This window comes from Phocoena phocoena, chromosome X, assembly GCF_963924675.1.
Source record: "Phocoena phocoena chromosome X, mPhoPho1.1, whole genome shotgun sequence".
Classification (NCBI taxonomy): Eukaryota; Metazoa; Chordata; class Mammalia; order Artiodactyla; family Phocoenidae; genus Phocoena; species Phocoena phocoena.
In genome coordinates this window covers 9,525,513-9,552,202 of record NC_089240.1, presented here as the reverse complement: position 1 = coordinate 9,552,202, position 26,690 = coordinate 9,525,513, and positions in this window count along the sequence as shown.

Here is a 26,690-nt window from a genome sequence, read left to right as displayed (position 1 = left end):
CAGCAGTGCAAGAGGGTTCCCTTTTCTCCATACCCTCTCCAGCATTTATTGTTTCTAGATTTTTTGATGATGGCCATTCTGACTGGTGTGAGATGATATCTCATTGTAGTTTTGATTTGCATTTCTCTAATGATTAATGGTGTTGAGCATTCTTTCATGTGTTTGTTGGCATTCTGTATATCTTCTTTGGAGAAATGTCTATTTAGGGCTTCTGCCCATTTTTGGATGGGGTTGTTTGTTTTTTTGTTATTGAGCTGCATGAGTTGCTTGTAAATTTTGGAGATTAATCCTTTGTCAGTTGCTTCATTTGCAAATATTTTCTCCCATTCTGAGGGTTGTCTTTTGGTCTTGATTATGGTTTCCTTTGCTGTGCAAAAGCTTTGAAGTTTCCTTAGGTCCCATTTGTTTATTTTTGTTTTTATTTCCATTACACTAGGAGGTGGGTCAGAAAGGATCTTGCTGTGATTTATGTCATAGAGTGTTCTTCCTATGTTTTCTTCTAAGAGTTTGATAGTTTCTGGCCTTACATTTAGGTCTTTAATCCATTTTGAGCTTATTTTTGTGTATGGTGTTAGGGAGTGATCTAATCTCATACTTTTACATGTACCTGTCCAATTTTCCCAGCACCATTTATTGAAGAGGCTGTACTTTCTCCACTGTACATTCCTGCCACTTTTATCAAAGATAAGGTGTCCATATGCGCGTGGGTTTATCTCTGGGCTTTCTATCCTGTTCCATTGATCTATCTTTCTGTTTTTGTGCCAGTACCATACTGTCTTGATTACTGTAGCTTTGTAGTATAGTCTGAAGTCAGGGAGCCTGATTCCTCTAGCTCCTTTTTTCGTTCTCAAGATTGCTTTGGCTATTCGGGGTCTTTTGTGTTTCCATACAAATTGCGAAATTTTTTGTTCTAGTTCTGTGAAAAATGCCAGTGGTAGTTTGATAGGGATTGCATTGAATCTGTAGATTGCTTTGGGTAGTAGAGTCATTTTCACAATGTTGATTCTTTCCATCCAAGAACATGGTATATCTCTCCATCTATTTGTATCATCTTTAATTTCTTTCATCAGTGTCTTATAATTTTCTGCATACAGGTCTTTTGTCTCCTTAGGTAGGTTTATTCCTAGATATTTTATTCTTTTTGTTGCAATGGTAAATGGGAGTGTTTTCTTGATTTCACTTTCAGATTTTTCATCATTAGTATATAGGAATGCCAGAGATTTCTGTGCATTAATTTTGTATCCTGCTACTTTACCAAATTCATTGATTAGCTCTAGTAGTTTTCTGGTAGCATCTTTAGGATTCTCTATGTATAGTATCATGTCATCTGCAAACAGTGACAGCTTTACTTCTTCTGTTCCGATTTGGATTCCTTTTATTTCCTTTTCTTCTCTGATTGCTGTGGCTAAAACTTCCAAAACTATGTTGAATAAGAGTGGTGAGAGTGGGCAACCTTGTCTTGTTCCTGATCTTAGTGGAAATGCTTTCAATTTTTCACCATTGAGGATGATGTTGGCTGTGGGCTTGTCATATATGGCCTTTATTATGTTGAGGAAAGTTCCCTCTATGCCTACTTTCTGGAGGGTTTTTATCATAAATGGGTGTTGAATTTTGTCGAACGCTTTCTCTGCATCTATTGAGATGATCATATGGTTTTTCTCCTTCAATTTGTTAATATGGTTTATCACATTGATAGATTTGCGTATATTGAAGAATCCTTGCATTCCTGGAATAAACCCCACTTGATCATGGTGTATGATCCTTTAATGTGCTGTTGGATTCTGTTTGCTAGTATTTTGTTGAGGATTTTTGCATCTATGTTCATCAGTGATATTGGCCTGTAGTTTTCTTTCTTTGTGACATCCTTGTCTGGTTTTGGTATCAAGGTGATGGTGGCCTCGTAGAAGGAATTTGGGAGTGTTCCTCCCTCTGCTATATTTTGGAAGAGATCGAGAAGGATAGGTGTTAGATCTTCTCTAAACGTTTGATAGAATTCACCTGTGAAGCCATCTGGTCCTGGACTTTTGTTTGTTGGAAGATTTTTAATCACAGTTTCAATTTCAGTGCTTGTGATTGGTCTGTTCATATTTTCTATTTCTTCCTGATTCAGTCTTGGCAGGTTGTGCATTTCTAAGAATTTGTCCATTTCTTCCAGATTGTCCATTTTATTGGCATAGAGTTGCTTGTAGTAATCTCTCATGATTTTTTTTATTTCTGCAGTGTCAGTTGTTACTTCTCCTTTTTCATTTCTAATTGCATTGATTTGAGTCTTCTCCCTTTTTTTCTTGATGAGTCTGGCTAGTGGTTTATCTATTTTGTTTATCTTCTCAAAGAACCAGCTTTTAGTTTTATTGATCTTTGCTATTGTTTCCTTCATTTCTTTTTCATTTATTTCTGATCTGATTTTTATGATTTCTTTCCTTCTGCTAGCTTTGGGGTTTTTTTGTTCTTCTTTCTCTAATTGCTTGAGGTGCAAGGTTAGGTTGTTTATTCGAGATGTTTCCTGCTTCTTAAGGTGGGCTTGTATTGCTATAAACTTCCCTCTTAGAACTGCTTTTGCTGCATCCCATAGGTTTTGGGTCGTCGTGTCTCCATTGTCATTTGCTTGTAGGTATTTTTTTATTTCCTCTTTGATTTCTTCAGTGATCACTTCATTATTAAGTAGTGTATTGTTTAGCCTCCATGTGTTTGTATTTTTTACAGATCTTTTCCTGTAATTGATATCTAGTCTCATGGCGTTGTGGTCAGAAAAGATACTTGATACAATTTCAGTTTTCTTAAATTTACCAAGGCTTGATTTGTGACCCAAGATATGATCTATCCTGGAGAATGTTCCATGAGCACTTGAGAAAAATGTGTATTCTGTTGTTTATGGATGGAGTGTCCTATAAATATCAATTAAGTCCATCTTGTTTAATGTATCATTTAAAGCTTGTGTTTCCTTATTTATTTTCATTTTGGATGATCTGTCCATGGGTGAAAGTGGGGTGCTAATGTCCCCTACTATGAATGTGTTACTGTCGATCTCCCCTTTTATGGCTGTTAGCATTTGCCTTATGTATTGAGGTGCTACTATGTTGGGTGCATAAATATTCACAATTGTTATATCTTCTTCTTGGATCGATCCCTTGATCATTATGTAGTGTCCTTCTTTGTCCCTTCTAATAGTCTTTATTTTAAAGTCTATTTTGTCTGATATGAGAATTGCTATTCCAGCTTTCTTTTGGTTTCCATTTGCATGGAATATCTTTTTCCATCCCCTTACTTTCAGTCTGTATGTGTCTCTAGGTCTGAAGTGGGTCTCTTGTAGACAGCATATATAAGGGTCTTGTTTTTGTATCCATTCGGCCAATCTGTGTCTTTTGGTGGGAGCTTTTAGTCCATTTACATTTAAGGTAATTATCGATATGTATGTTCCTATTCCCATTTTCTATATTGTTTTGGGTTCGTTATTATAGGTCTTTTCCTTCTCTTGTGTTTCTTGTCTAGAGAAGTTCCTTTAGCATTTGTTGTAAGGGTGGTTTGGTGGTGCTGAACTCTCTCAGCTTTTGCTTGTCTGTAAAGGTTTTAATTCCTCCATCAAATCTGAATGAGATCCTTGCTGGGTAGAGTAGTCTTGGTTGCAGGTTTTTCTCCTTCATCACTTTCAGTATGTCCTGCCACTCCCTTCTGGCTTGTAGGGTTTCTGCTGAGAGATCAGCTGTTAACCTTATGGGGAGTCCCTTGTGTGTTATTTCTTGTTTTTCCCTTGCTGCTTTTAATATGCTTTCTTTGTATTTAATTTTTGACAGTTTGATTAATATGTGCCTTGGCGTATTTCTCCTTGGATTTATCCTGTATGGGACTCTCTGTGCTTCCTGGACTTGATTAACTATTTCCTTTCCCATATTAGGCAAGTTTTCAACTATAATCTCTTCAAATATTTTCTCAGTCCCTTTCTTTTTCTCTTCTTCTTCTGGAACCCCTATAATTCGAATGTTGGTGCGTTTAATGTTGTCCCAGAGGTCTCTGAGACTAGTGTCAGTTTAAACCATTCACTCGGTATAAAATCAGATCCCTCCATTAGACACTACCCATGGAAAGGACCCTATGTAGAATAAGCATGCATGCTTTCCTTCCCCGTTGTTTGCATTAAATTGGAATAGATTCACTTAATGTTGCATGAAAACCTGTGAGGTGTCACCTTACAACATAGTAGTGCTAGACTTTTGGCTCAAACTCAACACACCATCTCCATTTCTCAAAAGTAAACAGATAATTTTTCCTGATGGCTCATAAACTACAATTTTATCTTAATCTATTTTGAAAAGTCAGACTGGGTCCATGTGAGCTGTGGACCAGCTACTTCTCGTGTGAGAATGAAGCCCTAACATTTGGACAATTTCCCAGCACAGAGCCTGGACCAACAGGAAAAAGCAGTTAAAATGTCAATCAGAGTGGTCTGCTACTAAAATGTGAAGGAACAATTGTTAGGAGATAAACACCTTTTTTAGGAGACACCACATAAAGCTATACAAAATGTGAGTTTCATTCGTTGAGGCCTTCAGCCTGAGATGAAATGCAGTCTTCAGCCGTAAAGGGAGACCATGTTGGAAATCTGATTAACAAGCTATATTGCACGGCACAAGTTGGCCAGGGACAATGGACCGCGTGTTGGAGGTAAAACTCTCGTAGATACTTGAACTGGCCAAGGGCTGTGGGTACTGCTTTCTCTTTACCCCCCAGAACATAGCGATGGTAAGACTAGAAGTCTGCACACTGATATTTCTAACTGCCTTAGGGCTGCATCATGAATATTTCTGAGCAAGCAATCAAGCATGCATCCCCGTAGCAGGCACACGTAAAAGTTTCCATAGCAACACACACACATAGATGAACACACATAATTCCCCCCATTTTTGGAGACAAATACAGGAAGAGAGAGAAGATGGAACTAACTAGAACCCTCCAGAAATGAGGTGGTTCAAATACATCCACACTTCTAAAAAAACATTTCAATGCTCCTTAAATGGACCCTACCTTCCCCCAAATGCCGACCGAGTCATCTCTTGCTCAACTCCAGCCATTCTTTCCCACCTATTCCTTTAGGAAGAAGGCAACAGCTCTGCACATTGATCTGGCCCTCACAGTCCATCCCCCCAAGCATGGTCCTCAGGCACTCGCAAAAGTCTGGGTTCGCCGCGTCCCTCGCTAACAGGGGTTCTTGCTCTTTTCTTGCTTCCTTCCCCTGTGATGTGAAGACTGCAGGGATTCAGAAATGCAAGTTCTTTTGACTCTCGTGAAGTTCTAAAGAAACCAACGTGTTTTCAGAGATCACAGAAGAGGGGTGGAAGAACAGATCACAGGAAGAAAACTTTTGGGAGAGATGGAAATTAAAAAGAAGAATTGGAAGATCTCAGTTAGCCCTGCTGAGTGAAGACCAGGGCTGCATTTGGAGAGACAAAAGAGGTTCTAATCACACGCTGTAAAAGTATGATCCTTACCATTTTTTTTTCATTTTTCATTGTTTAGTCTCACAGGCATTTCTGAAAACACAAACCCAAAAGCCTTATTCTCAGGGGAAAAAAGGGTTCTATTCTCACTCCTAATTCTCCACTTGTATGAATGAGATTTGTATTGATAAATCCCCAAATATTCAGCCTGGAAGTAGGCTTTTACCATTCTTGCTTCCCTGACATCCACCTCTTCCAACCGGGACCACCATCTCTTTCAGGAATAAAAAGTCAAAAAGTTCCACAGGGCTTCCCTGGTGGCACAGTGGTTGAGAGTCCGCCTGCCGATGCAGGGGACACGGGTTCGAGCCCCGGTCCGGGAAGATCCCACATGCCGCAGAGCGGCTGGGCCTGTGAGCCATGGCCGCTGAGCCTGCGCGTGCGTAGCCTGTGATCTGCAACGGGAGAGGCCACAACAGCGAGGCCCGCGTACCGCAAAAAAACACACAAAGTCCCACAGAAAATCTAATTTCAAAATGTTTTATAGATTCCTAAAACGTTTTAGGAAGAAAATGCAACTGTCTACTGGCCTTTCTCCAGGGAAAGCATGAGGGCAGGGAAGCTGATGGCTCAACCCAGGCAAGGGACCCAGGGTTTCCATCTAACAGCAAAAGATATCCATACTCTGTATGCTTTTTGTCTTTTCAAATAGATGTGGCAGGAATGATTTATTGTCAGAAGTTGTTCCTTACACTAAATATTTCTTTCTTTATTTTGGCTTGTTCTCAACAGTTACACAACCCGCCATAATCACGTATTCTAGGCGTTGCATTTATTACTCAATCTATCCCTTCATTTAAGCTTAAAGCTCACAACTCTGCCAAGCAAATGCTTATTAAAACTTAGGTCTTCAAATATCAGAAGTACAGCATCAAAGATGATTCAAGTGAACTTAGAAAACCTAACTGAAATCCAACAGAACATTTGTTTTGAGGCACAGAGGGCATTGAAAAGCTGTGTGTTGGGACATTCATTTTAGGGTTTGGGAAGGCTTCTTTCTCGAGTGTTTTACAATAAAATCCAACCACCCCTCTGTTTTCTGTCACCGAAACTTTCAGCCCTCAGTACAGCTGAGCTGGGAGCCATGTGGCCATCAGGACACTAACCCCCAAGCAAAATACAATCAGGGACCATTTCACTACATCCTTCCCTTCAATCATCAATTCTAAGAGTAGAAATGCTTCCAAGCTTGGAATTATATAATTTTTCCAAATCAACCACATTTTGCTACTCCTCTGCTCATCCATTAGAGTTGGTGGATGAACGAAAGCTGGAAAACTTTAGAAAGGCGGAAAGCGTTAGAGTATGTGACAGAGTCCTTCTAACCCTAGATTCCTTAGGTTCTGTCTTCTGTTTTTTTCAGAGGCAATCACTTAAAAGAAATGCTGTCCATATAGACTCAAAATACTTACTACTGGGAAATGGACAGTACACTTAATGACGTAAGTGGTTATGACTTACAGTCAAGGATGTGGTGAAGAGATCATTGGCGGGAGACTCTCATCTGGGGTGATGTTAGAGAAGGGAGCTCCATTTCCTGAATTTCATCTTCACTTTTCGTTTTGGGCCCATTGCTTTGCAATGACAACCTCTATTTTTGGTCCCGGTACAGCACTGTGGCCCCAAACCACCTGTCATTCTTTTTTTTTTTTTTTTAATTATTAATTTTATTAAATCTTAAGTACACATCTTTTTTTTTCTTGGCTGCGTTGGGTGTTTGTTGCTGCGTGTGGGCTTTCTTTAGTTGCGGCGAGCGGGGGCTACTCTTTGTTGCGGTGCGCGGGCTTCTCATTACGGTGGCTTCTCCTGTTGTGGAGCACAGGCTCTAGGCGTGTGGACTTCAGTAGTTGCAGCACGCGGGCTAAGGAGTTGTGGCTCACGGGCTCTAGAGCGCAGGCTCAGTAGTTGTGGCACACGGGCTTAGTTGCTCTCTGGCATGTGGGATCTTCCTGGACCAGGGCTCGAACCCGTGTCCCCTACACTGGCAGGTGGATTCTTAACCACTGTGCCACCAGGGAAGCCCACACCTGTCATTCTCATACAACTCAATTCTAAAATGTCTCTTAATTAGATTATGGAAATAGTTACAGTTTTGTACATAATTACTGATCAGGAACATCTAAAGTAACATCAAATGGCAAATGGTTTTCTCAGGAGACATTCAGCTCCATGGAGCTTGCCCTTGCTGTCAGGTTACAGACATTATTTACAAGACATTGGCTGGAGGGGGGCCCCTGTGAGCTCTGTCCCTTTGTGTCTACTGGGGGTTCCTACTGGGTTAAATTCTCTGTTGACTGTTGGGGCACAGTTGTACACATGTACACACACACATACACACCCGTAACTTTTGAAATTGAAATGTCTGGGATAAACAGAACCTTCTGGATGATGGGAAAGGGACAATAGTGAAGCTTTCTTGTAGATCAAAGGAAAACAAATATTAGTGGGTGAGAAAAAGCTAATCCCTGCGGGGTACCAGCACTGTAGCAGCTGCTTTTGATATGTCCTCGTTGGCCAACATGTGCTTGTGGTGTAGTTATAGGGGGAGTTCGATGTCCACCAGTGGTCTCACTTCAAGGGTCCTGGTTGAGTGGTCTCCCAGTTTTCTGCATCAGAGATTTCTTTTAAGTTGCTTAGATGCAGTCCAGGTGCTGCAGGGGCAAACCCTTCACCTATAGGAAGGGGTCAGTGAATAAATATTCCAGCTTCCATCCATCAGGACAAGGTGGGGCTAAGTTCTACACCAGGCGTAAGCACACTCTGTCAGTACTGAGCTAGACATTGTTAGGTACTTTTAGCTCTTTTAGGCTGTGTGGTCTCTGTCACGAATACTCAACTCTGCCCTTGTAGCACAAAAGCAACCATAGCTGAAAAGTAAACAAGTAAGTGGGGCTGCGTGCCCATAAGACTTTATTTACAAAAACAGGCCAGGTCTGGCCCACAGGATATAATTCGTTGACCTCTGTTCTACATGAAGTTTTAGAAATTCACCAGTGTGTCTGAGCCCCAGATGCCCACACTGCAAACCTAATGCTCTGTTTTGCTTGCTTTTCTCATTCTTCCCACTTCCTCCAAACACCTCCCAAAATAAACGACCTGCCCTCACATCCTTATCTGATGTAGCAGGCCCAGGCACCGCTCAACGTCTTTTGACAACAGTCACGAAGGAAGCACGCGTGATAAAATGTGATCGTTGTACAGTGGCTGCGGTGCCTGGGCAGAAACAGGCGCTTACTGGACGATGCAATAAAGATAAGGCAGCAAGTTCAGGGCGTGTGTTACTCTAGTATTGGAATAAATTGTATCATCTTTATATTCCGTGTCTCATCATCATCATTTATTTAATGATGGCAAAGGAACACATTTGGCTCATGAAGGGCTATAGACTGGGAAGTAGAGCGCTACTAGGTAAATAAGTACTGGCGAAAGAGTCCTCGAGCTGACTGCAGGCCGTGTGCTTGTCAAGCAGTCCTTCCAGAAAACTCTGCTAAGAGCTGGTCTATACGCACTCTCAGGATTTAGTGAGCAGTAATGAGAGGGGGCTGAAAACAAGGAAGTCAGGAAACGGCAGCCTCAGGAGGCCTCTTAATGGTTTGTCTGATCCTTTTCTCAGTTCATCAAATTCTTAGAATTCATTTTTTTTTTGCCTGTTGATTATGGATGGAGGGTGCTTTCGGGTTTGGCACTACCTAACCTCTTTTGGCTTATAATAATAGCAACAGAGAAAATACACTATTCTTCCTTTGAGAACTGTTAGATATGATCTCAACTTGAACTTGATTTTCTAATAGACGTACACTTAAGTAAAATGTTTCACTCACTGAAACCCAGATATGACTGAGTGCACTGAGAAAACTCCACTTTAAGAGAGTGCCTTTGTCTATTTAGGTTTATTGAATGATAGGAATATGGAAAGTGGGCAAATATTTGACTATGTTCCTGAACGGCATTAAAGGATCTGTAACTGTAGCAAGTTGGTCATGATGAGTTTAATCCTATGGTCAAATATAAGGATCTCAACCAGAGCAGGGCCCATAAATTCTCTAAAGGTTCAGTATTTCAGTTTCTGCATGAAACAATAAAAAAAATATGATATCCGTTCTCATCGCTTCTTCTCTATGAAAACAACCACCTGGTTCAAATTGATGGCTGATAGGGCTATATTGCTTTGAATTTACTTCTAATTCTTCTAATGTTTCTTTCTTGCATTTATTCATTCATTCTTAAACAGATTATCTATTATCTACAAAATATGGGGGAGTGGTTTGGAACATTGTATTCCTTATCCTTCTCTATGGGCAGACTTATCTCCTTGCCCCAGTGGAGTCAGGCTTGGACAAATGACTTGCTCTGGTCAATGAAATATAAGCAGAAGTGACAAAACACTGTCTAGTAAAAATGTGTAACCATCATCAGGTGGTTCTACCTTCCTTCTGTTTTCTTTTAACTGATTCCCAAAATGAAGGTAGCATGGTAGAAAGCCAGAGATGATCCACAATGTCTTGGATGTGAGTGAGAAACAATCTTAGTTTTTATAAGTCAATGAAACTTTGGGGTTTTTTTTTTGTTACCATGGCATAATTTCACAAAAGATGACAGTTACAGGGTTTCAAAGATGAAAGAGACATGCATCTTATATACAAAATGGTTTAGTAAAAGTTATACAATAAAGAGATCTGTTGTATGTGGTGAGAGTTAAGGGCACAAGTTTTGGGGTCAGACAGCCCAGGTTGGAAATATACCTCTCCCATACAAGTTGAGCTAACTTTCACGAGTTATTTCACCTCTCGCAGCCTCAGAAATGCAGTTCTTAATTTGCTGGGTTGTATGAGGAATGGCTGAGATAATATACCACATGTACAGCACAAGACACAATAGTTTGCACAGGGGAAGTGCTCCATCCAAGTTATGAACCGTTCAAAGCTATTTAAGGGAACCCATCACGGTCTTGTGTCCTTTGATGAGATAAATTTTACCGCTTATTACTTCCAGTAAATGACCTTGTAGCAAGTGTTAATCAAATAATAAGACAATGTGCAGAATGTTACAGAGTTTATAAATATTTTTCACTTCACAAACTTCTGTGGCCTTGCATCAACCCAGTGAGATCGGTAGGCTAATGATACTTCACTGAAAAGACAGGGGAATTGTGGCTTCTTGAAGTTTGGTCCAATAGGCAGAGCTGATAGGAAAACCTGACATCTTAACTCCAAATCCTATGCTTTCTTTCATCTCACTGAATCTTACTGTCTCTGAAAAAGGAGGTCTTGCATTATACTGGATGGATCAACTCAGAGTGAGGGATAAGAATGTATCCCCCATAATCACCAGCAAAGCTCAACATCTAAGTTCTATTAGAAACCCTCACTGATGCGTCTAGAAAATAACTCCTCACGTGGGCTTGCTTCTCTCTTTTTTTGTTGTAAAACCTATGTTGGCAGAACTGGTCTTGATAATCAAAAGGTCATTTTCCTTTGCAAAATATCCCTCCAGCCACTCTTTGACATTTAATTTGCTATAGCCCATGATCATGTGATTATTCTTAATTGCAATGTGGAATCTTACAGTATTGTGGAGTTCATCCAGAAATCTCACTGTTTTCAATACACACATGACTTTTAGAAGAGATTAGAGCAAGAAATGTCTTCTTAAGCATAGAAAATAGGAACTTTTTTTTGGCATGCAGATGTTTTTCTCTAAAAATATATTATCCTAACTCTCCAAGGTCTTACTGGATTCTGAAAAATCAAAGCTTACAGATACATCATTGAAATCGTAGAGACAAGAGAAGCTTGTTGATGGATTCACGTCTGTAAGCACAACGTGTCTAGAATGTTAGTATTCACACAGAAACTTATGCATCTAAAACTGAACTTTTATTGGGTTGGCCAAAAAGTTCCTTCAGTTTTTATTCTTCTTATTTATTTATTTATCTATTTTGGCTGCACCAGGTCTTAGTTGTGGCATGTGGGATCTTCATTGCGGCATGCGTGCGGGATCTAGTTCCCAACCAGGGATCGAACCTGGGCCCCCTGCATTGGGGGCACAGTCTTACCCACTGGAAAACCAGAGAAGTCCCTCCTTTGCTTTTTAAAAAATATAAAAGATACGTTTTTCATTTTCACAAAGAACTTTACAGAACAACGTATTCACCGTTTTGTTCCACTACCTTCTGCCATTTTTCAGGTAACTTCATAATTCCATCTTCCCAAAACTTTTTTTTTTTTTTTTTTTTTTTGTGGTACGCGGGTCTCTCACTGTTGTGGCCTCTCCCGTTGAGGAGCACAGGCTCCGGACGCGCAGGCTCAGCGGCCATGGCTCACGGGCCCAGCCGCTCCGCGGCAAGTGGGATCTTCCCGGACCGGGGCACGAACCCGTGTCCCCTGCATCGGCAGGCAGACTCTCAACCAGTGCGCCACCAGGGAAGCCCTTCCCAAAACTTTTTATCTTTTTGAGCAAAGAACTGTTCCAGGTGCCTTTTACAGTTTTCCAGGGAATTGAAATTTTTTCCATTAAGAGAATTTTGCAAAGACCGAAATAAATGGAAATCCGAAGGTGCAGTGTCTGGTGAATACGGCAGATGAATCAGACCTTCCCAGCCGAGCTGTAACAGTTTTTTGCCTGGTCATCAAAGAAACATGCGGTCTTGCGTAATCCTGATGGAAAATTATGCATTTTCTGTTGACTAATTTCAGATGCTTTTTGTCGAGTGCCACTTTCAGCTGGTCTAAGTGGGAACAGTACTTGTTGGAATTAATCGTTTGGTTTTCCGGAAGGAGCTCATAATAGAGGACAACCTTCTAATCCCACCATACACACAACATCACCTTCTTCGGATGAAGACCCGCCTTTGGTGTGGTTGGCGGTGGTTCATTTCGCTTGCCCCACGATCTCCTCCGTTCCACATTGTTGTACAGTATCCACTTTTCATTGCTCATCACAATTTGTTTTTAAAACGGAACATTTTCATTACGTTGAAGTAGAGAATCGCATGCCGAAATATGGTCAAGGTTTTTTTCGCTTAACTTATGTGGAACCCAGACATCAAAGCGATGAACATAACCAAGCTGGTTCAAATGATTTTCAAAGCTTGATTTGGATATTTTGAGTATGTTGGCTATCTCCTGCGTGGTATAACGTTGATTGTTCTCATTTAATGTCTCAACTTGATTGCTATCAGCTTCAACTGGTCTACCTGACCGTGGAGCATTATCCAGCGAGAAATCTCCAGCACGGAACTTCGCAAAACACTTTGGACACGTTCTGTCAGTCATAGCAGCTTCTCTATACACTGCACAAATCTTTTTTTTTTTTTTTTTGCGTTTCAGTTGCATTTTAACCTTCCTTGAAATAATACAGCATAATATGCCCAAAATGTTGCCTTTTTTCTTCCATCTTCAATATTAAAATGGCTACACAGAAATTCACCAATTTTGGTAAGTCTTTTTTTAAATGCACGCTGATATGACAGCTGTCACAATACAGTCTAACAAAATTGTTTCAAATGAACTTAAAGACAACTAAGCACTACTGGAGCCATCTTACAGAAAAAACTGTACAACCCTTTTGGCCCACCCAGCTAAGCCAATACTAATATATATTTTGAACTTAAGATATAATGAATTACTGTTCTTTTGCTTTTTTGAAAAACACTTTCCTGAACAAGTACAAATTGGTTCACAACCAAAGCATTCCTATGCCATATTTATTTCAGCTGTATTTTCGAAGTAGAATATGCATCAACAGAAATCCTTCATGATAATACTGAGGAATAAAATTTGAACAGTAATTTAATGGTTTAGTATGTCCATATGTTGGCCTGAGGAACTGTGCAACATTCAAGTAAAAGTCAGAGGTTCACTGTTGGACAATAAAACCATAATCCACACGGATCAGTGAAGTGCTCGTTCTATATGAGAAACCACAATTCTGCTGAATTTGCAGACGCTGTTATCCCTAAGCTTCAAAAGTAACAACGCAATCAAAAAATGGGCAGAAGACCTAAATAGACATTTCTCTAAAGAAGACATACAGATGGCCAACAGGCACATGAAGAAATACTCAACATCGCTAACTAATAGAGAAATGCAAATCAAAACTATGAGATTTCACCTCACACCAGTCAGAATGGCCATCAACAAAAACTCTACAAACAATAAAAGCTAGAGAGGGTGTGGAGAAAAGGGAGTCCTCCTAAACTGTCAGTGGGAATGTAAATTGGTACAGCCACTATGGAGGACAATATGGAGGTTCCTTAAACTAAAATTAGAGCTATCATATGATCCAGCAATCCCACTCCTGGGCATATATGTGGAGAAAACCATGGTTTGAAAGGATATATGCACCCCTATGTTCACTGCAGCGCTGTTTACAACAGCCAAGAGATGGAAGGAACCTAAACGTCTATCGACAGATGAATGGATAAAGAAGATGTGGTACATATATATAATGTAATATTACACAGCCATTAAAAAGAATGAAATAATGCCATTTTCAGCAACGTGGATGGCCCTGGAGATTATCATATTAAGTGAAGTAAGTCAGAGAGAGAAAGACAAATATCATATGATATGGCTTATATGCAGAATCTTAAAAAAGGATACAAATGAACTTATTTACAAAACAGAAACAGACTCACAGACTAAGAAAACAAACTTATGGTTACCAAAGGGGGAAGGTGGCAGGAAGGGATAAATTGGGAGCTTGAGACTGACATATACACACTACTATACGTAAAATAGGTAACTGACAAGGACCCACTGTATAGTACAGGGAACTCTACTCAATTTCTATAATAACATAAATGGGAAAAGAATTTGAAAAAGAATAGATATGCGTATATGTATAACTGAATCACTTTGCTGTACAACTGAAACTAACACAACATTATAAATCAACTATAGTCCAATATAAAATAAAAAAAATTTTAAAAGTAGTGTACAAAACATTAGAAAAAACAAAACGAAACAAACAAAAAAAAAAATCTTGTGTTCTCACCATACACACACACACACACACACACACACACACACACACACGGCCCATAGGTAACCATGTGAGGTGGTGGATATGTTAAGTAGCTTGATTGTAGTAATGATTCCGCAACGTATACATGTTATCGAATCATCACACTGCACATGTTAAATATATATAATTTTTAATGGTCAATTATACCTAAATAAAGCTGGAAAGATTTTAAAAACAGAAAAAAAAAGAACTAATCCTGAGGCCCTATTGTTACCTTTTTGCTTCCACCAACAAAATCAATGAATACTTCCTCAGAATTACTACGGAAGATGTTGCTGCTTTTAAGAAGCCATCACAAGGGGCATTTTTTTTCTCATTAAATACCTTAAGTAAATTATTAACTTCAAAAGGAAACAAAAACAAATCCAAAACCAAACCAAAAAACAACCTTGCCATTCTATCATGAACACAAACCTTCTATTGCTACTTTGTTTTACAAGTATATCTCCTTCTCAAGAAATAGAACATCTTACTGGTTTGGACGTTTGCCAAGGCCTAATTCTCTCCATTATTTGCTTAGTTTGTTCTACCCACTGTAGGGAGTTTTCAAAAAAAACATGGGAGGTAAACACAAGATCTTATGATGGGCAAGAAAACTCAACAACACCATTGACCTGTTTTTCTATGACTCGACTCGAAGCAACGACAAATACGTGTTTGGGTTTTTTTTAAAGAAAATGAGAGGCACATTATACAATTACATTTTTTGAACATTCTACTCCACTTTCTGTAGCCCAAATCAAAAGCAGTGGGCTTCCCTGGTGGTGCAGTGGTTGAGAGTCCGCCTGCCGATGCAGGGGACACGGGTTCGTGCCCCGGTCCAAGAAGATCCCACATGCCGCGGAGCAGCTGGGCCCGTGAGCCATGGCCCCTGAGCCTGTGCGTCCGGAGCCTGTGCTCCGCAACGGGAGAGGCCACAACAGTGAGAGGTCCGCATACCGCAAAAAAAACAAAACCAAAGACAAACAAAAAGCAGTGACAATTACGTCCATACTGGGCTGGAGGGCAAGCCTTGCCACTCAGAGCTCCAGGATCGCAGCCATCAAGCATTCATCATGTCTGACCAGACAGTCTGGGCAACTCGCAAGGCAGTTTTGAGGTGGTAATTCACCAAACTACAGGAAGCCCTCACAGCAGTGCGTTTCTAGAACTCTCAATTTTAGCCTCATCAGTGGTAATTTACAAGTGATTTAATGGTGCTGAATCATGGGCCTGCTTCAACATTTATGAGTAGACATAAAAAGTTCTGAACAATTTCACAGAAGAAAATGAATATTAATATTAAAAATAGGCTGGAATTTTAACTGATATTCCATTTCTGAGATGGTGTTTTTTTTTTCTTTTTGGGGGCATACTTCCTTAAAAGCCAGGCATGAGGGAGAGAGATGAGAATGGCAGACACAGAACAGTTGAGGGCACTGACAACGAAGACCAGTGCCCTGTTGGGAAATGGGTGTTTTCCAGTTAAAACAGCTGTTTCTGCCAATTACGGCAAAGTTTCTTAATCACTTGTCCTTTTTCTTTTCATCTAATAGTTAAAAAAAAAAAATGTCAAGAGGGATGGGATAGGGAGGGTGGGAGGTAGACCCAAGAGGGAGGGGATATGGGGATATATGTATACATATAGCTGATTTACTTTGTTATACAGCAGAAACTAACACAATATTGTAAAGCAATTATACTCCAATAAAGTTGTGAAAAACATTGTCAAGATAGTACTTATGGCCATGAATATGTTGCAGATATTGAACAAAAGTTATCTCACAAATCATAATGCAGTGCATGACAAAGTAGATACACATCTAACTCCATCTGTATATCATGTTAAAGTTATATAAAATTATTCTTGAAAAAAGTGTTAAAATTGCCACTCACTGAGGAACAATAATTTAAATGGGAGGTTTAAAGTCAGAAATAAGCTATTTGTATTTGTTCTGTAAAAATAAAGACCTTCTCTGGTTTAGGGTCATCTTTTCAGATACAGAAGTCCTTGTTGGTCTTGGTTTTGCAATTTGGGTGCTGGCTTTGCTTGACCTGATTATCTCTGAAGACAAGGTAAGAGGACTCAGCAGAGAAGAGAACACTTTACTGAGTGAATTATGTGACATCAGTTTGACAGAGTTCACATAGTGTCTCATGATATAATGGTTGGAGGACGGTAGAGGCTAGTGAGAAAAGAGAAGAAAAATAATGTCTTGACAAAAAAATTTCAAGGATGGTATGGGAAATGGATCCAGAAAAAATAACATTAACTAGTAAAGGCCAAACACTGAAAAAAAAAAGGGAGGAGTTACTCAATTATGGCAAGAGTTGTTAATCAGATAAGAATGGAAAAGAGGAAAATAAATTCCTGTACACACACACCACTGAGGCTATTTATAGTGGGAAGCTACAAGGAATACAGAAACTGAAAAAAGGACTTTACAACGTAAACTACGAACTGACTGTGAGAACAGTCTGAAACTTTAGAGAGAAATACAAATATATTACATATTTAAATACACATTTTCCTGGTTTTTGTCCTGTGAGCATATTTTTATATACCCGGTAATAGGTCATCAGTCAAAATACACAATACTTGCCTTCAAGGCCACACCCTGTGAAAATCCCCTTTGCCTCCTTTCACAATTCATCAGGTGGAAAAATTGTCTCATGGAAAGATAAAATGAGGGAACCAAGGAAAAGATCAAAGGAGGTTCTTCAACAATTTACAAACACAATCTGAAAAAGTGGAAAGTGCCATTAGTTATTTATTTTTTGAGGGGTGGAGGTTCTACTGTTCTCAACACTATGAAGGAAAGGTGGCAAAACTCCTAGTCTCTCTGGATCAGGGTGGACTAACGACTCTGACACTCAATTCCAATATGGGGGCGGAGTTCCTCTCCAACAAGCAATCCTCTGGACACCAGCTGGGTGTTCTACAATTCAATTCAATTCTGACACTATCTACCCAAAGACAGCATTAGACCCCACAGTTTAAGAGCTCCGCCCCACCAGCCTGCTCATCCTCTCCCCATTTCAGACGCCAGACACAAGTCCAGGTTGACACCTGGGCTTCTGACGGAATAGCTGGAGATTGGAAGTTCCAATGACCCTGCCTTTAGGTTTGACTAATTTGTTAGAGTGGCTTACAGAACTCAGAGAAATATTTTACTTACCAAATCACCAGTTCATTATAAAAGGATATAACTCAGGAACAGACAGACGGAAGAGGTGCGAAGGGCAAGGCCTGGGGAAAGGGCACGGAGCTTCGTTGCTCTCCTGAGCGCCCCACTCTCAGAGGAACTGCATGTGTTCACCAACCTGGAAGCTCTCTGAACCCTGTCTGTTAGGGTTTTTGTGGAGGCTTCATTGATCACAAGCATGATTGATCACCTCATTCTCATTGGCCATTGGCAATCGATTGAACCTCCAGCCCCTCTCCTCTCCCTGGTGGAGGGGCTGGAGGTGGGACTGAAAGTTCCAACCCTCTAATCACAGGCCAGTTCCCCTGGCATCCAGCCCCCAGCCCTAGGAACCTCACCTACATTCACCTTATAAACTTACTGAGACATCTTTAGCACTGTCATCCTCAAGGGTTTTAGGAGCACCCTGCCAGAAACTGGGACTAAGACCAAATCTGTCTTTCTTATTAGCCATCACAACATCATAGTAGGTTTTACTGAAAAGAGTAAATTTGAGCAAAGGCTTGAAGAGCAGGAAAGAGCAGAAGCCATGCAGGCCCAGTGGAGCAGCCAGGGCACAGATCCTAAGGCAGAGGCCTGCTTGGCAAGTTCAGGGTTAGTGTGCCTGAACTGAACTGAGCAGCAGCTGATGTGACAGGCCAGCTTCTGCAGGGCTCTGTCAATTATTCAATGTAAGGACTTTACCTTTGCTGCAAGTGAGGTGGGGAGCCACTGGCTGAATGTGCTCTTTGGATTTTACACCTCTCCTTTACTTGGATAAATTTCACAGCAAACCAAACCAAAAGCAGATAAACCAAAAATCCAGAAGGTAGATATTTTCATTGATTTTGTGGTAACTATTCGGGGCAAAGAAAGCCTCCCTCAAACATCCTATCTCGATTTCACGGAGTGTTACTTATTTGGGGGAAAGCACAGCAGATTCTGCTAGCTGCTCCCCAACTGCTACCTTCTCTTCGACCTCAGTAAACCAATCCCGCTTTCATGCAGTGTCCGTGTGTGCGGCTAGAAGACTACCTTTCCAGTTGTAGAACTCGGTGAGGCCGAGTGGTTCAGTTTGGGTTAATGGGATTGCAGTGAAAGAATTGAGTGGGACTTTATGAAACCTGCTTAAAGCTGGGAGATGCATCCCTTTGGTACTTCTTTACTCCTTTCTCCATCCTCCTTTTCCTACTCTCTGGAATGCAGAGGTCAATGCTGTGGGTTCAGAGGCCATCTCAGATCATAAGGTGACCGAGAGATTGGAAACACTTCAATACAATGGCAGAATGAAAAGTAGAAGGGGCAGAGGGACCTTTGGTGACTGCAGCGTCTATTCAAGCCTTTTCTCCCAAACTTCAGACTTCTTTTACAGGAGATGTAAACTTCTATGTTTTGACACTACTATCTTACAATTATTACTATTATGATTGTGATCATTTTCTATTACATGTAATGGAACCTAACCTTAACAGAGACTGCTAGGGTGTTTTAGTCATAGGTCTTTTCCTCCAACAGCTTTCTAAATATATATATATAAAACATCTTTATTGGAGTATAATTGCTTTACAATGGTGTGTTAGTTTCTGCTTTATAACAAAGTGAATCAGTCATACATATACATATGTCCCCATATCTCTTCCCTCTTGCGTCTCCCTCCCTCCCACCCTCCCTATCCCACCCCTCTAGGTGGTCACAAAGCACCAAGCTGATCTCCCTGTGCTATGCGGCTGCTTCCCACTAGCTATCTATTTTACGTTTGGTAGTGTATATATGTCCATGCCACTCTCTCACTTTGTCCCAGCTAACCCTTCCCCCTCCCTGTGTCCTCAAGTCCATTCTCTAGTAGGTCTGCATCTTTATTCCCATCTTGCCCCTAGGTTCTTCATAACCATTTTTTTTTTAGATTCCATATATATGTGTTAGCATACGGTATTTGTTTTTTCTTTCTGACTTACTTCACTCTGTATGACAGACTCTAGGTCCATCCACCTCACTACAAATAACTCAATTTCGTTTCATTTTATGGCTGAGTAATATTCCATTGTATATATGTGCCACATCTTCTTCTTCTTCTTTTTTTTTTGCTGTACGTGGGCCTCTCACTGTTGTGGCCTCTCCCGTTGTGGAGCGCAGGCTCAGCGGCCATGGCTCACAGGCCCAGCCGCTCCACGGCATGTGGGATCCTCCCGGACTGGGGCACGAACCCGTGTCCCCTGCATCGGAAGGCAGACTCTCAACCACTGCGCCACCAGGGAAGCCCCACATCTTCTTTATCCATTCATCTGTTGATGGACACTTAGGTTGCTTCCATGTCCTGGCTATTGTAAATAGAGCTGCAATGAACATTTTGGTACATGACTCTTTGTAAATTATGGTTTTCTCAGGGTATATGCCCAGTAGTGGGATTGCTGGGTCGTATGATAGTTCTATTTTTAGTTTTATAAGGAACCTCCATACTGTTCTCCATAGTGGCTGTATCAATTTACATTCCCACCAACAGTGCAAGAGGGTTCCCTTTTAAAACATCACTCTTTGGCTTTTAAATAATACATCCCTCTCCCCTCCCCCGAAATAAGCACCGTGCCAACTACAAATTGGCACTCACCATCTACCTCTACAAGGGGTAAATCAAGAGCCCCCGCAGCTGCTGACCTTCAATATCCCCTGAAAGGAGTTCCTGGTGGAAATCAGGAATGAGGCATTCTTCGCTCTGATAGAAACTGGCAGAACCAGTCTTCAGACAGTTAGATATTTTCAGGAGAAGATTTTATGGGCCCAATTCTTGCATTTCCTTGTATCTAGAAAAGCACTAAAATCCTTCATGATGATGTCTGCTCCTTGGGACGAGCAGTAACCTTCAAGAGACTCGCAGCAACCTTCGGCAAAAAATATGTGCTTGATTGCACGTACTCCCCCTTCATCAAAACCACATATATACTGACCATCCCCCTAGCTCTTTGGAGCAGTTGCTCAGAGCTGTCTGAAATGCTGTCTCCCGGGCTATAGTCCTCATTGTGCCGCAAATGAAACTTAACTCACAACTCTCACATTGCACTGTTTTTTTCAGTCCACAACCACAAATTTAGAAAATCTCTTCACAGGGGAAAAGAGAGTCAGTTCAAACAAACAGCACTGCTTATAATTAAGGACATCTCGAGTAGTGGACCATGGAAGTAGGGTCCAAGACAAAGACTGGAGACTAATTAGCTGAAAGGACCACAGAAAGAGTGGTCCTCTCTATCTGCTGTACAGGATGCCTACAGGATGGCTCTAAAGATGGCTGGCTGAAATGAATGCACTAAGCAGAATCAGAAATTCCAACTGGAGGGACTTCCCTGGTGGTCCAGTGGTTAAGACTTCACCTTCCAATGGAGGGGGTGTGGGTTCAATCCCTGGTCAGGGATTCACGATCTCACATGCCTTGCAGCCAAAAAACCAAAACAAAACTGAAGCAATAGTGTAAGAAATTCAGGAAAGACTTTAAAAGTGGTCCACATCAAAATCCGTTAAAAAAAAATTCCAATTGGAGAAAAACACTATGTATTTCACCAAGTTAAGGGAGAATTACACAACGTAACATTCTTCTCATTTTCCTCCTCTTAAGACATATGCAAATGCGTTCAAGTTTTAGAATAACAGTAAATATATTACTGTGACAAGCATCAACTATGATGTAATATAAAGGACAAACATCTTCAGTTCACCCATGACACAAAGTAGGTGCTTAATAAATGTTCATTTGAGATTTCACCATTGTAGCCCCAATTCATGTCATCTGTGTCCCTTTTATTTCATTCGTCAAAACAGATCAAATAAAATCTCCTGATATTTTCACAGGGCTGTGAGAATCAGAGCGAATAACAGGTATGGAAGCCCTCTAAATAAATGAAAAGCTTTTTTAATAGTAGTAGCATGATTTGTGCCAGTGCTATATTTTGCTGCATTAAGACAAATATTAACGTTCATTCTCCAGGTCTAGCCATTCTGATACTACGATTTCAACTACTAAGAAATGACAACATTATCTTTTATTTTGAAGGCACTTAGCTTCCAAAATAATGTCAGGTATATTACTATCTGAGATACAACAAGACTGAAATGTTGAGCAGCACACTGGTTACCGTCACTGAACACTTAAGGGCAGCGAGGATCAAAGAGTTGGAGCAACTTGTCCAGTTCCCCAGCTGGGAAGTGAGGATGGAAGTTTTAGATGTGATTCTTCTGATGGCAAAATCCCATGGTCTTTCTCTCCAAACGATTTCTCAGAGAGGAGATGGATGGCCCACAATCAGTTTGGCTAAAAGAGCTTCTGTGAAAATCCTTTCACTCAGAATTTCAAATAGCACTGTCCACCCAGGGATCTCTGCATGTCTGAGTAGTTCAGCCAGGTATGAAACAGTCAGAGAATTAATTCCTTTAAGTCTTATAGTCAGGGTGCCTGGCCAACAGAGACACAGCTTTCTGAAGCAGAGGTGCGATGTCCAAGCAGAGGGGAGGCTGACTCTAAACGGATTCACCGTGGAGGGGTCAGTGGGGTGCACACTGGACCAGTAGAACTACTCAATGGGAAAAGGCTGCTGCAAGATCAGATCTGGCTTCCCACACTCATTTTAATTTATTATTTTTTAAAATTTATTTTATTTTTGGCTGCGTTGGGTCTTTCCTACTGCACGCAGGCTTTTTCTAGTTGCGGCGAGGGGGGCTACTCTGTTACAGCGCATGAGATTCTCATTGCGGTGGCTTCTCTTGTTGCAGAACATGGGCTCTAGGCTCACGGGCTTCACTAGTTGTGGTGCATGGGCTCAGCAGTTGTGGCTCGCGGGCTCTAGAGTGCAGGCTCAGTAGTTGTGGCGCACGGGCCTAGTTGCTCCGCGGCACGTGGGATCTTCCCGGACCAGGGCTCAAACCAATGTCCCCTGCATTGGCAGGCGAATTCTTAACCACTGCGCCATCAGGGAAGCCCCTTCCCACACTCATTTTAAAAGGAGATGTTTAATCTTCAACGCATCACTTAACTTGAAATCAAATACATAAATATTGAGCACACAAAATAGAAGCACCTTCACTTCACTACGCGTAACCTATGATCCCCGTATTTCCATGAAGACAGCAATGATTGCTATTAGTCTTTCTTGCATGAAAAACAAGCAAACCCACGTGCCTGGATAATTGAATATCTCCTAGGCATATGCCAAGAATATTATTTTCTTTCCAGCCAAAGATTTCTTAGCTCAGTCAATGGCATAAATAATAAAATTCTTAAGGACCAAAACTGTACTTCTTGGTTGAATTTGCCTAAGTCCACATTGCACATTTTAGCAATGTTTATTTTTTAAAAAGGAGCTCATTTTATTTATTGAAATGTCTCTCAGCCAAAAATTAGGTAGTATTTTTTCCCCTTGTTTTCATGCAAATCCTGTGATCTTCTCATTGGCCAACAACATGAATTCCAAAGAATAAATTTCTATTCTTCTCAGCTCTAAATGTACTTACACTTAAAACAGAGAACAAAGTTCTCAGCAATGCACAGATCATTTCATTTATCAGGGGCAGTTACTGTCAATTAAGACATTTTAAGAGAAGTCGGTTTTTTTTGGAAACAACAAGAGGTTTCCACTTTGATTAACGGAGTACACAAATACCCCATCATTCCCTAGACATGCATCGTCATGGATTTAGTGGATTCTAAAGAAATTCAAGCAATATCTGCTGCATGCAGTTAATTGCCATTCTATAAATACCACCTTTGTAAAACAAGGGCAGTTACCACGCATGACACCTAAGTACAAATGATGTTTCCCAGAAAAGGTGAAAGTAGAATTCTTGTTGAAAGGAAAGTTGTACAATGTGAAAGCAGACATTTGATGGCTATATTGCGTTTAGTTTGATGAAATAAAATAGAAAAGAAACAGTGAAAATTAAGGGAACTCAGCGGACGGATGACGCTTATTTCTGTAGGTTGTTTTGATAACTGCAAATATGCAATAGCCCCACATGTCATGCACTGTCTTTGTTCCTCACCCAATATTTGACCAGGAAACTGCGCAGACTACAATTCACATATTATCCCGCATGTTAGTTAACAGAACAGGGCCTTGGATCCATGACGGAATTAGGCTGTAAATGTTAGCTAATTGCTCAAGACCCAGAGAAATATGAAAAGTATAAGAAGCATTACCTCATCACACTGGAAAACACCATAAAACCCTGATACATTGGTTCCATCTGAACTTGGTTTCCCCCTTAACTCTGAAAAGTTGCAGGAGGGGACATGCTGCAACATTAAGCAGACTCAGAGACATAGAGAACAGACTTGTGGTTGCCCAGGGGGAGGCGGGTGGAGGAGGGATGGATTGGGAGTTAGGATGAGCAGATGCAAGCTATTATATACAGGATGGATAAACAACAAGGTCCTACTGTAGAGCACACGGAACTATAGTCACTATCCTGTGATAAACCATAATGGAAAAGAATATGAAAAAGAATGTATATACCTATGTATAACTGAGTCACTTTGCTGTACAGCAGAAATGAACACAACACTGTAAATCAACTATACTTCAATAAAATAAATGTTTAAAAAATAAAAGTATAGAACTGGGGTGTTCATTTAGTAATTTTAAACCACAGGAGCCTAGTCCAGAGACTTCCTCAGATCTAGTCTTTGTCTGTTTCCCCAGTGTCATAGGCCCCAAGGGACCAGGCTGGCTTGGTGGCATTTCTCTGTTGGAGCGCTAGGGTCACGTTAGGAAGGAAAACTTCACAGGGCAGGACTGCCCATGTGGCTCAGCACACTTAGTATTCCTGCCCTCTCTCCACCAAACGCCACTGGTGCTCGCTGACATGGTGGCAGCCACAACATGCCCACAGACACTTCCGAATGTCCCGAAATGGGGCAGAACTACCTGGGCGCCTTCTTAATACCTACCATTGTGAGGTTCAGAAGCCAAAACAAAGGGCTTAGGGAGCCGGGACCCACTCTCTCCTATCAGTTTTAGCCTTGTTAATTATCTTCTTCCCATGCGAGGAATATTTATTCCCTATTCCAGGCACTCAATTCCAGATTCCCCCAAAATGTGCACCATGGACAATGTTTTGCAGCATTTCAATATTTTCAACATTGCACGTTGCTACTGATTAGTGAAATGCAAAATCCCTACAGTGGGTGGTGGCTAGCATTCAAAAAATAGAATAAAATAGCAAATAGAGTTCATCACACATACTAACAACAAATACCGTTTTGTTCAGTTTCGGTTTTTTTATAAAGATACAATGAAATGTATTGTAAAATGTATTTCTGACTGTGGGTCTTGATCAAAAAGGACTAAAGCTACTGGTCTAGATAACCATCTCCTTTCTTATCTTATGATTTATCTCTCTCTCACACTCTCATCCTTGAGCTCACAGACCCAAGTCACATTAGCAGTAAGAAGCCCAATCCATTGAAGAAGGCTTGTGATAAAGCATTTTCATTTTTTCAAACGAGATGCCATCAAACACAAGAACACATGAGATCGGTACATGGTTACCCTATGTGCTACAGTTTGAAAATCCTTTAGGCAAACCCTACGTATACTGCTAGAAAAGAGAACGGGAAATGCTCTGCCAGTCATCAAACACTTATAGATACATACCATAGAATTTTTGGAGCTGTTGTTGTCAAGACTAGAGATTGTATGTAAATGATGCTGGAAGGTATCTGACACATCACAGGCATTCAACCAACGATGTGACTGTTATTCGCATATGTAGATTTGCATATCTTTTCTCTATTTCTGCCCTTGGAACTTTTTTTCCACTGGAGTTTACCCATTATTTTTGTTCTTACGTATTTTTTAAATCCCTCAAGTAGAGCAGGAGAAAATCTCTAGGGTATCAAATATCCTACATCAGCATTCTCAAACCCTAGCGTGCATTACAATCACCTGGAGGGCTTGTTACAACACATTTTCTGATTCAATAGATCTGGAGAGGGCCCCGCAATTTCTCACTGCCACCAGGTTCCCAGGTGATGCTGATGATGCCCCCCCCAGGGGCCAACCTTAGGGAACTACTGCTCTACATGGACTTTTATGATAGCTAATGCAGTGGCCATTGCAACAGGACCAGCCAACCACATGTCATGCACCAGGAAAGCACTGGAAACAGCTGACCCAGCTTCGAAGACATGGATAAACAGAAGCTCCTGAAGGATAGAAAATAGGAACCCTACTGTCATAACTTGCCTGAATCAAACTCAGGTCAGAACATTGCTCCTAAAATGAGTGAAATGTTCACTGGAGAGAGGGGAACAGGATTAAAGCCCTGTCCTCGACTCCCAAGAACTGCACTGTCTAGTAGGAAAACAAAAACCAACACTGTATCTCCGTTTTTGGACTAAGTAGCAAAGGTCAGTCTCTTCTCATCGTCGTAAGAAAATGTCCTCACAGCCGGTGTTGATGGTCCTCTCCGAGCAGAGTTTACCACTCCCTTTATTCCCACGTGTCAACATGAACACAGGCTCACCAAAATTAATGAAGGGCATAAGTCTGCTTTTGCTTGGGTAAGAAATTTCTGTTCGGAACCTTCTCATTTTCCCTGTCCTTAGGAAACCTCAGTTTTAGGAAAGAGACCAGCTTATTCCTGACAGGTTATTTCCCCCCAACCTTTCTTCGTTTCACGAATAACCCCCAAGTATGCCCACAGGTTAACGAATATCCTGTGTCTCTGAAATTAGGGGATGGACAGAATAATCTAGAGGGAGTTAAGGTGTACTCTGTGCCATGCTGTTGAGATATGAGGGCATCAAAACCACCAGGTGGAGAGGAAATTAGAACTTGAAAAATCACAGGTTACCAAGCGGAGTCAGAAGTACCAATTTTTAGCAAATGGAGAAATGATGCAAATGATATTTAAGTCAAAGTTCTTCAAAGAAAGCTCATTCATCATATGGCTGGGACACACTGATCTGGGAGACCAAAATATGAATGTGAATGGGTTCAGCCAGTAGCTCTGGGTTTGCTCTTTC